We start from the raw sequence: 16,601 nt of genomic DNA on the forward strand, positions 1-16,601 counted from the left end.
TCGAACGAGCTTTAAGTGCAACGCTTGTTATAGTCCACTTGGCATTTTTAATGACGTGTCAAATTTTTGAAGGGGCAAGATGGGTTACACCCCAAATCATTTCATGCCCATAAGCCCCGCTAGTTTCCTCCTTTCTGAACACTTTCCAAGTACTTAGACAAAAAAAAAAAAAAAAATAGAGAACACTTCCCAATTAAACCTTAAAAAAAAAAAAACATTAAACTATAAAACTCCAAACCATATGTTTAAATTTCAAGGGCTCTCTCTGCATATACGCAAAAACTCCAAAAGCTGTAAAAATTAAATGGACTAATGCCTTGTTTTACTTGGAGTCAATATTACACTATTACTTAAGATACATGTAATAGGTTTATTAATAAGACATAAATCAGCAAGTCCATCTTAAATAGATTACTTATTTGAGTTGGACTAGGAAGACTTAATTACCTAAAGGCCTTATGCTATAAACAAGGCAATGATCCAGCAAAGTCTTTATAAAGTCCTATTAGGATTGGATTTTGGAGTCCTTGATGATAGGAACTAGGAATCTATGAGTACTCTATATAAGCACAGGTCCCTGGTCACACAGCTAACACTTAGAATCAACAAGCTCTGCCCCATTGTGTGAGAGGTTAATTCATTGCTGTAATGGCTAGAAGACTTGAGCATCTTGACTGGAGGTATTTAATTTGATAGCAGTATGTCTTCATTATGTTAGTAGTTAATTATATATTACGGTTATATGCTTATCAGTAGAATCATATTGATGTCGAGTTATACTTATATCTGTTGATTTGTATATGCTACATAATTTATGTTTTAGTTCTTACAAAAGCACCTCATATGGTCTCGACCTACCCAAAAGCTGGAGTGGCTAATTGTTGCAATGTATGTCCTGACTTATTACTGTGGTAGAAGAGCTCGGTTGACGACTGCGTGGACTAAAGTGAACCCATGGAGAAGGTTTGTAGGGTGCGAAAAGTGTAGGGTACATAAGTGAAGAGATGATTCAATAAATTCTAGAGTTTAAATATCCAAAATGACCAACTAATTTAATAAAAGCATAAGTTTAATAACTTGGTCTGCTTTGAGATAGCAAGCTATACCAGCATTCAAACCATGACAACCTTGAAGTCAAGCACACAAGCTTAATTAACCACAAGTTTAGAAAGAGGGCAGGTAGCACAAGTTTAATAACTAAATGGCAAAAGATCATACATAGTTTAATATAATATCCAAAATGAACACCTAATTTTAATTAATAAATCAACAATGTACATCCATAATTTTTCTATTTCATAATAACCACATCTCACATTGGCCCTAGTAGTGCATGACATGCATCCAAAATACCCAATATTGAGAATTCACCAACACTCAAGGGTAGTCTCCAAGGAAATCTATTGAGCAGGATTTGGCGTCATTAGTGGAGATGGATGAATATTGGCGACAGAGATCTCAAGTAACGTGGCTTAAAGAGGGGGATAAAAACACCAAGTTCTTTCATGAACAAGCAAAGGCCTGCGGTCGGAGAAATCAGGTGAAAGGCTTACTAAATGCTACAAATGACTGGATTACTGATGATGATTTAGTGGGGCATATGTTTTGTGACTATTTTGCAGAGCTATTCTCTTGCACTAGGGGGGTTACCTTTAATCGTCTTCTCGATCTTATTGAGCCGAAGATTACTGATGCGATGAATGCGTAACTAATCCAAACTTTTACTAGATGGGAAGTGGAGCTGGCCTTGAAGCAAGTGTATCCAACCAAAGAACTGGGTGTGGATGGCATGCCCGCCCTCTTCTATCAATCTATTGGCATATTGTGACAGGACCGACCCCGGATTCCACCTTGAAACCCGAAGAGGTCCTGTGAGATCCAAAATCAAAGAAATCCTACCGAAAATTAGGCAGAACCTCTCCTTGTAAACCACGATCATGCTTAAAGTATGAGAAAAAAACATATGAACATGAAACTATTTCAAATCCTCAGAATGCCCAATGCATAAGAAAAAACTCGTATAATAATAAATGGGTGAGAATCTTAAAAGGAGTCATGCAGTGACCAAAAGAAACTCATCATATGCAAATCTTTTTCACAAATCAATTAACTGAAAATCATCTTTGAAAATAGTAATTTCTCAAACTGAAATTGATACTGTCAATTTATAAATAAATAATTTAAGCTGAAAACTTTCTTCTCAAACCACTCTCAATATACTGAAAATCAATAAAATTGCTCAACTGAAACCATCGTACTTAAAAACCTTTCCTGCCATAAACTCATCACTTAAAATACTTAACAACCGAAAACACACACCAGTCAGTTACCCATAGAATCTGTCATACACGCGCCGAGCCAAGAATCTGTCGTACGCATGCAGAGCCAAAAATTCTGTCTTACGTGCACGTAGAGCCACCCCCAAAGGGTCAAGCATCACGACACACGGCCCAAAGCCTATGTGTGTGTCGTAATGGGTCCCAAAGACCTATAAATCCGACAACCTGGAGGGTACTGAAAGGCAATTTAAAACTATTTTTTCCATAACCAAACATAATGTCTTTTTCCACCAATAAAGAACATTTTTATAATATTTCCAAAACTTTAAATCCTCAAAACAAATGCATAAACACTAGTAAAACAGTCCTCAATAAATCACATTCAAAAACATAAAACCAATCAAATCTTTCGTCATAGACTAAAATATGAAATAACCCATATGTATAAAAACAAGAAACTAGTTTCAACATCCAACAAGAAGAAATTTATTTGCGGTAGCATTTATAATCCAAAATTTAGGGCTCGTTTGGCACTGCTTTTAAAATTGTCAAAAGCGCTTTCAAATTTGTAAAAGCACTTTTGATAGCGTTTGGCAAAAATAATTAGAAGTGCTTTTGAGTTATAAAAGCACTTCTAAGGGGTTTTTTGAGAAGCACCTGACAGGTGCTTTCTCAAGAAGCACTTTCAAATGCTTTTGCATAAATAATTTAGAAGTTTTATAAAAATTTATATGTGCTTCTTAACATAAGCGCTTCTGATAAAAGCGCTACTAAATAAAAGTGCTTCTAAGAAGCAGTGCCAAACGGGCCCTTAATACCATTAATCAAATCCCAAAATCAACTTCAAAACGTTAAATATAAAATAATTGATGAGATTTCCATAAATTCTAAGAAAAACCAAAAGTCTATTTAAACCTCAAATTCTCAACTAAAATTTCATACCCAAACTAATCACAAATTTTATAAAACATTTTAAAGAGACAAGAATTCACTCACAATTCATTAATTCTCAATAAAGCTCAAAACAACGAATAAAAATTAAATTAGGAATTTCATAAAAACGTTTATAAAATAAAGTCCACTCACAGTGAGAAGTCTAGCTCCGATCCACCACCGGATCGTCACGCGCTTGATAGTGTCACCTATAAGCCACAAATGGGAATATAAAATTAGTCTCAACTTAACGTCAATTTAAAAGTATGTGTGTGATAGCTTAAACGTTCCTCCCAATTCACGTTCTTCCTAACGGTTATAAATCGTTTTTCTCTAAACTAAAACACTCTCAAACCTATTCCCAAACCGTCCCGGCTCCAACCCACGACACCCATGTTCTCAGACTCAACCATAAATTCAAAAGAAACCTGCATGTGGCCTACCCTACTTGGGAGTTGTCCGAGAGTTAAATTGATTCTCGCAAAGTGTCCAATCAAGAACCACATTAAAATTTTCGTTGACTCAAGTAGCACCCACCCATTCAAAATCATTAACCAACTCAGTTTTGGTACTCAAAATAATGCTAGATAATTGGCATGGCAGCTGGGTGGTGAGAACCATCGCCGTCGCTACTCCAAGTGGCGGTACAAACTTAAAATCCACAAATTCTCAAAATTTCTCGAACCTTTAATTTCTATTCTTCAATTAAGGGTTCCTAGGAGCGAGAATTGTTTATATTACATAAAACATCTACCAATTTCAAAATTCCAAGAGAACCCCAAAGTGGGTTCTAAATCCTAAATCTCAATTTTTCACAAATACTCCATATTTCTTACTCCTAACATCCATTGGGTCTCCGAGGGAAGAAATTTGTCCAAATAACCACAAGAACAGCCCACCAAACTGAAAATTTAAGGCATCCCGAAATGGTATCTAACCCCCCAATTTTCAACTTCTCAAATTCTCAAAAATCATACAATTGAACCACAAAATAATGAAAGCCTACTAGGAAGGGAAGAAAACCCACCTATATTCGAAGTTGATAGTGCCGGAGTTTGGCCGGAGTCCGGCGAGACAGAGGGGCGGCAACTGTGGTTTTTCTGAGCTGTTTCTCTGTGCAGGGAAAGCTGGACCAGCGGGAGGAAGTTGGGGAGGAGGTGACCAGCGCCTGGGGAGTGGGTCAGTGGTCTAGGTCGCCGGAAAAATGGTCAGACTTGGGAGGATTTTCGGGCTGGCTATGTGCAGGGAGAAGGGAGCAAAATAGCAGAGAGAGAAAGAGAGTGCGTGCGGAGGCTGGGCTGCCAGGGGCGTCGGCGGGTGGTCTGCGCCAGCGAGAGGGGGTCGCGCGGTGGCTTTGGGTTGACAGGGAGTGGCCGGCGGCGTGACTTGCAGTGGAGGCTGGTGTGTGCGCAGGGGAGGGTGCGGGAGAAGGAAGAGAGAGAGAGAGAGAGAGAGAGAGAGAGAGAGAGAGAGAGAAAATGAGTGAGTGACTTAGAGAGAGAGAGAATGTGAGTTATAGAGAGAGATAGAGATGTGTGGAATATTCTAGAGAGGAAATTTGCTGATTTTTTTTTTTTTTTTTTTTGGTGTTTAAAAGTCCCTAAGTAAAATATCTAAAATGCCCTTTACTATAAGACCAAAATCAAAGTCAAAATCCAAATAAAATTCGAGTCCAAACTTGGGTTAAACTTTTAAAATAACACGTTTATAAAATAAAACAATAATAGGTAAAATTCAAATAAATCTATTTTCGTGAAACAGATTGAGTCACCAAAAATTTCAATTTCTAGCAAAAATTTAGAAGGAAAATGTTCTCATGGTATGACAATTCAATTTCCTTTAAAGCTTTATAAAATCAAAGTTAAGTAAAAATTCAAATTTGTAGTGAAATTTTGGGTCGGGTCGTTACATATTGTGGGTGAGGAGGTATCAGATTTTATGTTGGGTGTTCTAAATGGAGAGGATATCATCAGTTGTGTTAATCACACTTTATTGACTCTGATACCAAAACTTGATGAATGGAAAAGGGTCTCTGATTTCAGGCTTATCAGCTTATGTACTACCCTATACAAATTGGTGGCTAAGGTATTGGCGAATAGATTGAAGAGGGTGTTGCCAGCAATTATTTCTGAAAGCCAAAGTGCCTTTGTGCTTGGGCGGCTGATCTTGGATAATGTCATGGCATCATTTGAGACCACACATTCCATTAAGAATGCTCGGCCATCTGAGACTCCAAAAATGGCTCTCAAGCTTGATATGGGCAAGGCTTACGATCGTGTTGAGTGGGTCTTCTTGGAGGCTATGATGCAACGTCTTGGTTTTCATCCGAGATGGATAGGGAAGATAATGGATTATGTTACCACAATGACTTTCTTAGTCCTTTGGAAGGGCACTCCTCTTGGGCATATCATTCCATAGCGTGATTTGCGGTAGGGCTGTCCTTTATCTCCTTACCTCTTCTTGTTGTGTGCCGATGGCTTCAACGGTGCCATCAATCATGCTGACAGTGAGGGGCGCATTCTAGGAGTAAGAGTGGCTACCTGTGCACCTTCCATCACTCATCTTTTTTATGCTGACGATAGTATTATTTTTTTGAACTCTACTCCGCAAGCCAGTTGGGTTTTAAAGAACATATTACAGTTATATGATGAGGTTTCAGGTCAACAGGTAAATTTCAGTAAGTCGATGGTATGTTTCTCTCCCAATACGGACTTTTTAATCAAGACTATCATATCTCAGACTTTGGGTATCCGTATAGTTGCATGTCATGAGAAGTATTTGGGCTTCCCTACAGTTGTAGGGAGAGAAAAAAAGAAGCTATTTAAGGATGTAAAGGAATGGGTGTGGAAGCATTTAAATTGGTGGAAGGAAAAGTTGCTCTCCTGGGCTGGTAAAGAAATTCTTATGAAAGCTGTTATACAGGCGATTTCGACCTATTTCATGAGTGTCTTTTGAATACCTAAAAATGTGCGGAAGGAGCTTACCTCCATGACATGTCATTTTTGGTGGGGGAGAAAAAGGAAATGCTCGCGGTATACACTGGATTCAATGGGGAAAACTGTGTGCTTCCAAATTGGAAGGGGAACTTGGTTTTAGAGAGCTTGAGCAGTTTAATAAGGCACTTATGGCAAAACAATGCTAGTGACTTGTTACAAATCCAGATTCTTTGGTAAGCAGAATGATGTGTGGCAGATATTATCCCAATGGTACCTTTCTTTAAGTGAGTATGGGTTATCACCCCTCTCTGATATGGAGATTTTTGGTTTGGGCTCGAGAACTACTTGTGGGTGGACTGCGTTGGTGGGTGGGTAATGGTGAGTCTCTTTCGATTTACCATGATAAGTGGCTCCCCTCTCCTTCCATTTTCATAGTTCAATCTCCCCATGTTCTGCCTGATGATGCGCGTGTCTTTGACTTATTTACTCCTACTAGGTTATGGAACACCCCTCTTTTGCAGGATATGTTTATGCCTCATGAAGTTGACACTATTTTAAGTATTCCAATTGGACAACGCAACCAACCAGATCGTCTTGTTTGGCAATATATGAAAAATGGAATGTATAGTGTCAAAAGCAGATATTGGTTGGCAAGATCTGTTAGGGCATGTCTGATGAGTGTTGAAAGCTCGGAGTGGAGAGCTCGTAATCGATTTTGGAGAGGAATTTGGCAGCTGAAAGTCTTGTAAAAAATTAAGCTGTTTTTGTGGCGCAGCTGTTTGGAAATTCTTCCTAGTGGGGTTAATCTCCATCTACTCACCCTTTTGGAGAGCCCACTCTGCCCACGATGCCGGCGTTGTCCCGAAACCACTCTCCATGCTCTTTGGAAGTTCCAAGCTTCTCGAGCAGTTTGGGCGTTGTCGAGACTTTGCACTGTGAACCATATCTCCATGGATGGCAGCCTTGTGGCAGTTTGCGCAGGCTTATCTTACGACGGATGAGTTGGTTGTCTTTGCTGGGGATCTTACAATAGAAGAAATGATGAAGTTATGAACGAGCAGGTTGACAAAGCTCAGGATGTTTATGGTCATTTAGTGCAACTAGCTGCGGAGTTTACGAAGGCAAATAAAGTACCTAGACCACCCACCAAGGTCTCTACTACTGCTTTAAGGCCTTGGGAGAAGCCTCCTCTCGGGTCGTACAAAATTATTGTGAATGGGGCTCAAAACCCTGGAAGTCGATGTCGTGGCCTGGGTGTTATCATCAGGGACAGACATGGGGACATGATTCTTGCTGCGTCGAAGCAAATTCATGGCTCTTGTACTCCAAGAAAAACTTAGTTGCAGGCAGCGGTGATGGGGCTCCAGCTTGCTGGTGATCTGGGCTTAGACAATATCATACTTGAGATGGTGCGAGTGCAATGGTTGCTAATGTGCATGAGCTGTCTGATTTTCTAGCGAAGGATCGTGTCTTGGTTGAGGATGTTAAGCAATTGCTGGCTTCCTTCCCTTGTGCTAGCTGTCAATTTCACGGACGAGACAAGAATATGGTTGCCATTTGTTGGTAAAATTTGGTCTTTAACATGTTGGTTTTATGTGTTGGTGTAATGAGCCGCCACTTTGGCTCTCAGATGCTCTGTTAAACGACTTGGTTATTTGAATAAAACATTAATTCCTTCAAAAATAATATTGAGTTAAGGTTCTAGCAAAACCAAATATAAAATAAAAAAATAAAAAAAAATCAAGCTAGACTAGTCTAATTGTCTATTTCAATAAACAAACATATCCATCTTCAAAATTTGTGCTCCTTTTTCCAAAAAAAAAAAAAAACACCTTATCATAATTGTCTTCACAATTCATAACGTACTTCTAAACCCCTATGGTAGGACCACAATCATTGGTAAGTGGGGCAAATAACTCTAATTGGGATTTCTACAACCATTCAAAGATATTTTAACATCATTTGACATAATTGACATATTCCAGTTTTGAATATATGAACTTAATTATGCATTGGCAATCCTCTTTTTTGTTGCCCTTCTCTTATTCCTCATGGTGCTGGTTATGGCATTTAGTAGTGTGGCTGAAGTAGAAGCAAATGGGAACCCAAGTAGGGGTGGGGCCATTTGTAACGACCCGACCTAAATTTCATTAAAAATTTAAATTTTTATTTAACTTTGGATTTAAGAAATTTTTTTTTTTAAAGTTGAATTATGGTAGCTTGAGAAAGTTTTCTTCTAATTTACTGTAGGAAATTCAAATTTTATTTTCAATAACCTATTTTTTTCACCAAAATGAAATTGTTGGAAATTGAATTATTGTTGTTTTATTTTAAACATTATCGGGAAATTTTACGTAATTAATTGTGTTACAAATAATTGTTTTATTTGATAAATGTTTTATTTTAAAGTTGACCAAATTTTGACCAAATTGAAATATTTGGATTTTGACTTTGATTTTGGCATGGTTGGGTAGTGCTCAGCTCTACAAATGGTTCATTAATCAAAGTTACAGTTTGAGTTTTACGGACTATTAAAGTGTAGGGGAAAATTTGTCTTTTCGCACCCTAGGGATTTTCCTAGAAAGACCCAAATCAGATTTTCTCTCCACCAGTCGCGCCCCTCCCCCAATTTCTCTCCCCTCTCTTCTCTCTCACTGATCCTTATCTCATGCGAGAACTCCACCGTTTGGCAGCCAACGCCAGTGATTTGGGACCCAAACTCTTCGTCTTCTCTTCCTCTTTCGTCTCTTAACCACCGTTCGCTCATCCGACCACCGACTACGATGAAACGATGTCAAACAACGCCGAGACCACTCGTCAGCGATCCACCGTTTCAGGCCACGACATGGCGTAGAAACACTTGGGTTCCCTTCCTCTAGTCACGGCAAGTCTTCCCCTACCTCTCCTTCGCTTCGACGACAGCTCACAACGGCGAATCGACTACATAAAGGTCGCGGCTCCTCTGACGAGTTTTAAACGACTCCAGCGACCTTTGGCTGTGACCCAGGTATCGATTGACTCCTCTCATAGTGCTCTTCATCTCTGTATAATCGGATTTACCCAATTGTTCATTGTTGGAGAAATCCCAATTTGGGTCTCACGGCCACCGTGAGCTCCACCGCGGGTGGTGGCACATAAGTCATGTTTTTTGAATTTTTTTGAACCTTCCAGCCCATGTAAGGAGTTTGTTGGACTCTCTGAACTAGAAACCTTAAAATTTGTTAAAGCCCTGTGAAATCGAATCTAGGCAGCCACCGTGCGTGGTGGCTGGATCCATTTCTGATTATTTTATGTGTGTTCAGAACTCTGAAATTGTAATTGTGACGCTTTGTGATTGGGGGCAAGTTGCGATGGCTCGGAAACGCTCACTTGATCGGGAGCTGTTCAGATGTCGAATCTCAAAATTTATGCAAAATTTAGATTGTAATGATTGTTGGACAATCATCGAATGAGGTATACACTGATTCTTGATGTTGGTTTGAGTTGTGTAGACCGGATTGGATTTGTTATGGAAAAAAATAACTTAGACCTTTGTTTGATTAGAAGGGCATTTCGGTCATTTTACCTCGATCTTTACTCGAAATTCGTATAATTAACTTCCCAAATTATTATAGTGGGCGTGTTTTTATACTAGGTCGATGGAGCTTCATCTCTCGGCTAATTTCAGTGACGAACAAAGGAGAAATCGTGAGATGGAAACAAATCCCAAAAAGGGATTGGGCATAGCTTGGTGTATATAGGGAGTGGACTTTGTTTTGGAAGTGTTTTATGATTTGATCTATATATATTGGTTATCTTGAGTTTTATTTGAGTAAGAATGATTGTGAGTTGGGCTTTTGGTTTCCATATGATTTTTATAAAGTTAATGATTTGTTTCATATTAAACTATATTATAATCTTTCATGAGATTTAATGATCGTATAAGTAGTTGAATTCTTGATGTGTGAATTATTTTAAATAAATATTTGTCATATTGGGATTTGAGCTCATGGTTGCATGCATGATTTTCTTATGGATGGTTGTATGAAAAGATTTGAAAGAACTTTAAATTTATTTATTTGAGAATTCTGTTCATGTTTAGGGATTTGAGGAATTTCATAAACTACTTCTACATTCATTTAGTAACGAGAATTAAATGATAAGCATGATTTTTGGCATCATATTTTGAGCAGTTTTATTATTAAAATTCAAGCTCCTTGGAAACGATTTTGATCAAACAGTTTTCATTGATCCGAGAATTAATGTTTGTATTTAAAGCAGCTAGTTTATTGAAAGAGCTGTATTTTCAGTTTTTATATGGGTGAGTATTTTCAGATGTAAAGCGGTTTCAAACCGCCATATTAGTACCCTTCTCCGTAGGTACAGATTTTCTCTGTACTCGCCTGAAGATGACTCGACGGTGTATGACGAGCATTGTTAGTTATGCGTGCACGTATGACCAGTTATTTACCCTGCTTGTGCAATGTAGTATTTTGCACAAGTGTATGGCCAGTTTATATTTGCCCTGCCTGTACAATGCAATATTCCGTACAAGTATATGGCCAGTTTATACCCGCCCTGCCCAGTGCGATGCAGTATTCTGCACCGGGGTATGGCCAATTTCCCTCAGGTATTAGTTGATAAGTCTCAGTTCATTTGTGTAGATTTACATTATGATAAAGAAGTGGGTGCTTAATTGGGGATTAAGTTCACTGAACGTGACCATTGAAAGAACTCTTGTATGGAGTTTTACGACATGTCAAATAAGAATCCTTAATTGTAATATCATAAAGAATCCTTTGACCTGAGGCACTCTGGGATGCCTTGCGCATGTGTGACTAGACTTTGACTATACAATGTATCCATATCTGCAATAGGGACTTGGAATACGTATGGATCGGGTCTATTGATTCATGTACGAAGGATCATAGTTGTACAATAAGGAATTTGTTACCTTCCGTAAAGAAGGCGAATAACCTATTTGACATTCTATAATAGTTGTCCTAGAGACTTTGGCTAACTAGAGCATTAAATTATAATTTGAGAAAAAAGTATTCTCAAATTATAAGTGTTGGACAACACCTATTAGAAGATGCATGTTTAGACATATGAACATTTGCAGGGAATTGACAAAGACTTTTCATGCCCTATTGTCTATTCCGATTAGTTTGTAATTGAATAGGTTCACCGATATTCTGGTTGTTCTAGGCAGTCATGATTTGTGGAATTAAAGAACTAATTAATAAATATGATTTATTAATTTATCTTTTTTTATAAGTGTTTCTAATGAATGACAATAAATTTCACTGCTAGAAAAATTAGAACCTAAAAGGTCACACTCCATATAAGGATGATGACCAAGCAATAAAACTATAGATGAAAGATATAATTAATTATTGGGTTGAAATGAATTATTAAGAATAATTAATTAAAGTTCAAATTGGATTTGAGCTTATAGTTATAATTAATATTTAGGTCAAACCTGAGCAAAGCCTAAAGCCCAAGTGAGTTGGATTTAGGCAAATCCCAAAATCATAAATATGAGATATTTATAATTTGGAAATATTAATTATATATATAAATAATGGGATATTTGACTTGGTAAATTAGTTTTGGATAGAACTAATAACTAGAGTCTGATATCCAAGTTTGACTTGGCATATTATTTAGGATAAATAAATAATAAAATTAAAAAATCCTAACACATCCCATCCTACATGGCTGGCCCACTCTACGATTATTAGGAAATCAATTTTCTACTTACACTATAAATAAAGGTTATTTATCCTCAGTAAGTGTAAGAGTGAGTACGTGTACATAAGGTTCTGACTCTTAAGTACATTCTTTCAATTCACTTTCCTATGAGTTTCAGAAAGAGCAGAAAAGAGAGCAAAGCCAACTATAGGGCAGCCGGCCTTACTAGAGAGAAAATGGATTTGATTAAGAGCTAGTACTCTTGATCATCTTTCTCACCTACCTTACTTGGATCACGTTCTTGTGGACTTGTTTGCCTCAAAATCTCTGTGGCCATGTGTCGAGTAGGCCGCGAATCAAGGAAACTGCGTTCTTCTTGTGTGCGTTGGGCGTGCCAGTACGCGGCCACAGGCCGAGCGTATAATTATGAATTTTGCACGTAAATATGACTTCGAACCAGACGATTGTGATGTAAGGACTTTTGGGAGGGTCTGATGAGATAGAAGTGATTTGGTGGGTGATTATGGATGTATAGATGATGGATGTGAAATTGATGAAAATAAAAATAAAATAAAAGGCAAAATAAAAAGTAGATGCAGGAAGAGTAAAGTGCAATCAAAACAAAGGTAATCCTAAAGATTTAATAGAAATAATACGAGTGTAAACAATAAAGTGCAAAATGTAACACTATTCTAAACTACGAAAGCAATAAAGAAAACAATAAACCTAATTACGTGCAAAAAATAAACATAATTATGTACAGAAAATATACCTAATTAACATGGGGAAAATAAACCTAAACTAACAATTTGCAAATTAAAGATCACACTCATATTAAAACTAAGAAATCTATTTAAAAACCAAACATTCTAAAACGCTAAATCCTTAAGGAAAACCATAAGATGTCCTTAAGAATGATCTACAAACTACTTGAAAAGAAAACTAAATTCCAATAAGTTCATGAGATTAATCTTTATCCCTCAAGAACAAAGTATTGCAAAAGAGAAACTAAAACTAAATCATGATAACTAGAAAGCTTGAAAAGCTTGAATGATATTTGGTGATCGATCATCCTGTTCATTTTAATTGATATAATTTTTTTTTTGGAAGGGGTCTTCTTGCCTCTGTGCTTCTCCAATTACTTGTATTTATAGGGTTCAATGACAACGTACCCTATTGGGTCAGGCCATTACTTGGCCTCAAAGAAAACTTCAACTCAATCTCAGAGATTTGATAAGATAAGATCCTTATCTTCTATCGACTTGGTTTCCAAGAATATCCAAACTCTTCCCATGGTGGGCTTGGAAATAAAATCTTTGACATTAAATTTTGGAAATATTTCTTGAGTACGGTCTTGATCTTGTTAATAAATATGGAAGCTCATAATTAGGCCGTCGGCCATGGTTCATCGTCCTTGGGCATTGAATAGACTTTCATGATGTTCTTGAATCACTTCTATAGACCATAGTCGAAACCTTATTGTCAACATAGGCTGCTCGCTTGCTCAGTTGGAATTGCTTGGCCACAATCAAGTTTGGCTACAGCCATCAATTAGGTGAGGTTGCTATGCGTATACAGCCGACTATGTGATCAATGACCAAAATAATATTCAACCTAAATATTGATTCACTTCTTAATTTGGATGAAATAGAGGTCGGCCTGAACTAGAATCAAGATAATAATATAAACCATCTCAAGGCCCATTTTATGACTTTATCTGGCCGTCGGCCTACGACCTAAATTTATTGACGACCTGAGTATTAGAACTCGTCTTGAAATTGCGGCCTAAACTTAGTGATGGCGTGAGATTGCGGCTTGAAGGCCTGAAATTGTGGCCTAAATACATTTCAATCCAGGCCACACAAAGATTCTATCATAAGATGTCAACCCAAACTCACTTTAGCTGTTGGATTGCAGCCTAAATATAGTTTGGCCTATAGGCAAAATTTTGGTTCAAACAGGACTGGTCTTAGAGGCACGATGGATAAACATAGCTTCATCGATGAACAAAAGAAGGTATGTCTTTATTATTGTTCATGTTTTGAATTCCATATATGTATGTGATCATACCCTAGGTTATGGGTTTGATAACAAAGATTTTAATTATTACTTTCCGCTGCGTTTTCTATAATATATGATATTATGATCATCCCCATGTTAATATTTCCAACACTAGTGTGGTGTGAGTTTTCAGTATCAGTGTTTGAGATATCAGTTTACAAAGCTGATTTTAGAGATTGATTTTCAATTTTAGATTTTATTGCTTATTCTTATTTTCAAAGAATGATTATTAATTTGTGGTTTATGTTAAGGTATGATATTTTTCAGTGTATAGATTTCCGATTGAATGATTTATTTACAGACTATATATAAGGATTTATTTATTCATGTTACATTGTATCCTTTCGAGATCTCTCTATAAATTTCATGTTTATAAGTTTTCTCTTTCATCAAGAAGATTCATCGAATTGGGGTGGTTTTTGAATTGGATTTGAAAAAGTGATTTTAAAACTGAGGGCTCTCAAAGAAAATGAGCGCTTTATAAAATGATTTTTAAGGAAAATATTTTAAAGTTTATTTTTGTCCACTTACTGTGATTATTCTCATGTTTTGGTTTTAACGTTTCCCTCAGATATTAGAAATCGCTAAGGTTGGGTCGTACCATGTTGAGGAATTCGAGTTCTTATCCGCATCCTATTGGTTTTATGGATCAAGGTTCTCCTTTTATTGGTTAAGATGATCGACGATTGTAAATATTATTAGATATGTTCTGATTAGATTTAATATTACTTGGTGTGGGTTTGAAACCCTTATTGGATTGTGGTTGGGGTTGGTTGTTGGAATTAGAAGTGTTATTTGATTTCTGGACATGTGAGATTGTTCAATTTAGAGGGGAGATGTTATCAAATTTTTGGTAGGATTTGTTACTTAAATTGACATCCCTATAAAAATCACAAGGATGATTGAGGTTAGCGGGCCTACACCCTATCGGTGTTGGACCCCACAGGATCACTCTAGGTTCTAGAGTGGAATCTGGAGACGGTCTTGTCACCATTGAAGTCTAGCTTGCCTGCTTGGGCAAATAAAATAACCAAATCAGTCTATGTTTGGGTATTTACCTGAGCCATGACAACTCTCCTTTTCTTCTTCTCTCTCCTGTTGCTTGTTGGTGGAGGAGGTGCTCCTTCACTACTTTCTCCAAAGGGATGAGCCACTTTTCTAGGCCTTCTCCTCTTGCCAGGGACCTTTGGGGGTAGATACCTATGACATGTCCTTACATTATGGCATTTCTTTCCATAATGAGTGCGCGCACTTCATTATAACCCCTTCTTCCTAATTTTGGTGTTGTTGGCACTCTCATTGGGCTATTTCTTTCTCAGTTTTCTTGGCTTTCCAGGCTGCCTTGTGTATGTTGGATCACTAATATGTTCCGAGTTTTCTTCCACTTGGATTTCCTATTCATTGGGAGAGTGGGATTGTTATATGCTTTCCAATAAGTGTCATCCCAATTGCATCGGTCAACAAAGTCCTCCACTAACACCCCTCTGTAAAATTTAGTAGCTATTAAGCGTTTGCCCCTACCGAAAATTGCAACGTCATTCAAAATGCCACATGGGGTAGCTCCAATGTGACACTTAAACGCTTGTTCAAACAGAGACTTGGCGGAAGGTCCAATCTGTATGTTTTCATTAGTTTATGTGTGCTTATTGTTTTATTGTTCATGGACCAACTTGAAATTGACCTTAATAGTTAGTGGATGTAAATGTATTAAGCTAAAATTTTGTTATTCATGTATGTGAGAAATTTTTCAGTGTTCTAATAACTCCATCTTAGTAATGCCAGGTAGTGTTACTTTCCAATAAAATTGAAACATGTGGCTTAACTCCTACACCTCATCTTAAACTTAAATGTGGTTTGACATCAGAACCAACGTTGGCACAATTTCCCGACCCACGTCAATCTTCTATTTTGCAAAGGAAAAGGAATAATGGCGTGCGTCTCCAACAAAGTAGATTATGTATGTTGGAACCTTAGTCTTCTATCCATGAGCTGCTTCGTCGTCTAGAGAATTGATAATTGTCTCTCAAAGTTAGTGTTGCCACTTTTTGTACAATTTGTTCTACTTAGAATTTGAAATGAACACTAAGTTGTACCTCGTAAGTATACAAATCGCTGGGTGCAGTGATAGCATATAAGTATGAAGTCAATCTCACGAGGAATGGAATTGGCAGAACACTAATTCACTTAACTAGTATTTATTAAAAACAATAAATAGCAGGGGGTTGAGAAGTGATATCTAACGTAAATGCATAAAAGTAAAAGGGTTTCCCATTGTCAAGTAAGTATTCAGAATCCACCCTAATTCTCCATATTACACTAACTATGTTAAAGTTTTGCCTCCCAGCTAAGTTTGGCTAGTTATTAGTGGCAACTGTTATGAACATATTATGTTTTCTTATGCATGAAATTTGTTCTCTAAACTGTTTCCCTAAGCAATTAACTACACATGTTCCCCTTCGGCTACGACCAACTACCTAGGGCTGTTAACCATGTATAGAGTCATTAATTTTTATGTAACAACAAAACATGTAAATCATAGAGGTAAGACAAAGCATCCCCTACTTTATACAAAACGCATCCCTTGAACCCATCGATTCATTTGTTACTTGTGAACTTAGTGTTCTCTAAACCGTATCCCACAAAAACCTAAAATCACAAAACACAAATAAAATCCTACAAAAATACCGATTTCTAGCAAGCTATGTGAGAGAATAGTTGC

At 37.3% G+C, this 16,601-nt stretch overlaps 1 long non-coding RNA gene across 1 annotated transcript; it reads right to left on the bottom strand.

The window, feature by feature from the left end:
* Positions 1-1,210: 1,210 nt before the first annotated feature.
* On the bottom strand, positions 1,211-4,646 carry LOC147292579 (uncharacterized). The gene is made up of 3 exons (XR_015120779.1): positions 4,240-4,646; positions 3,366-3,421; positions 1,211-1,869 (listed from the first exon to the last, which is right to left on the bottom strand). It is a non-coding gene; the product is annotated as an uncharacterized LOC147292579 (long non-coding RNA).
* Between the last annotated feature and the right edge of the window lie 11,955 nt (positions 4,647-16,601).

This window comes from Dryas octopetala, chromosome 2, assembly GCF_963921425.1.
Source record: "Dryas octopetala chromosome 2, drDryOcto1.1, whole genome shotgun sequence".
Taxonomy (NCBI): Eukaryota; Viridiplantae; Streptophyta; class Magnoliopsida; order Rosales; family Rosaceae; genus Dryas; species Dryas octopetala.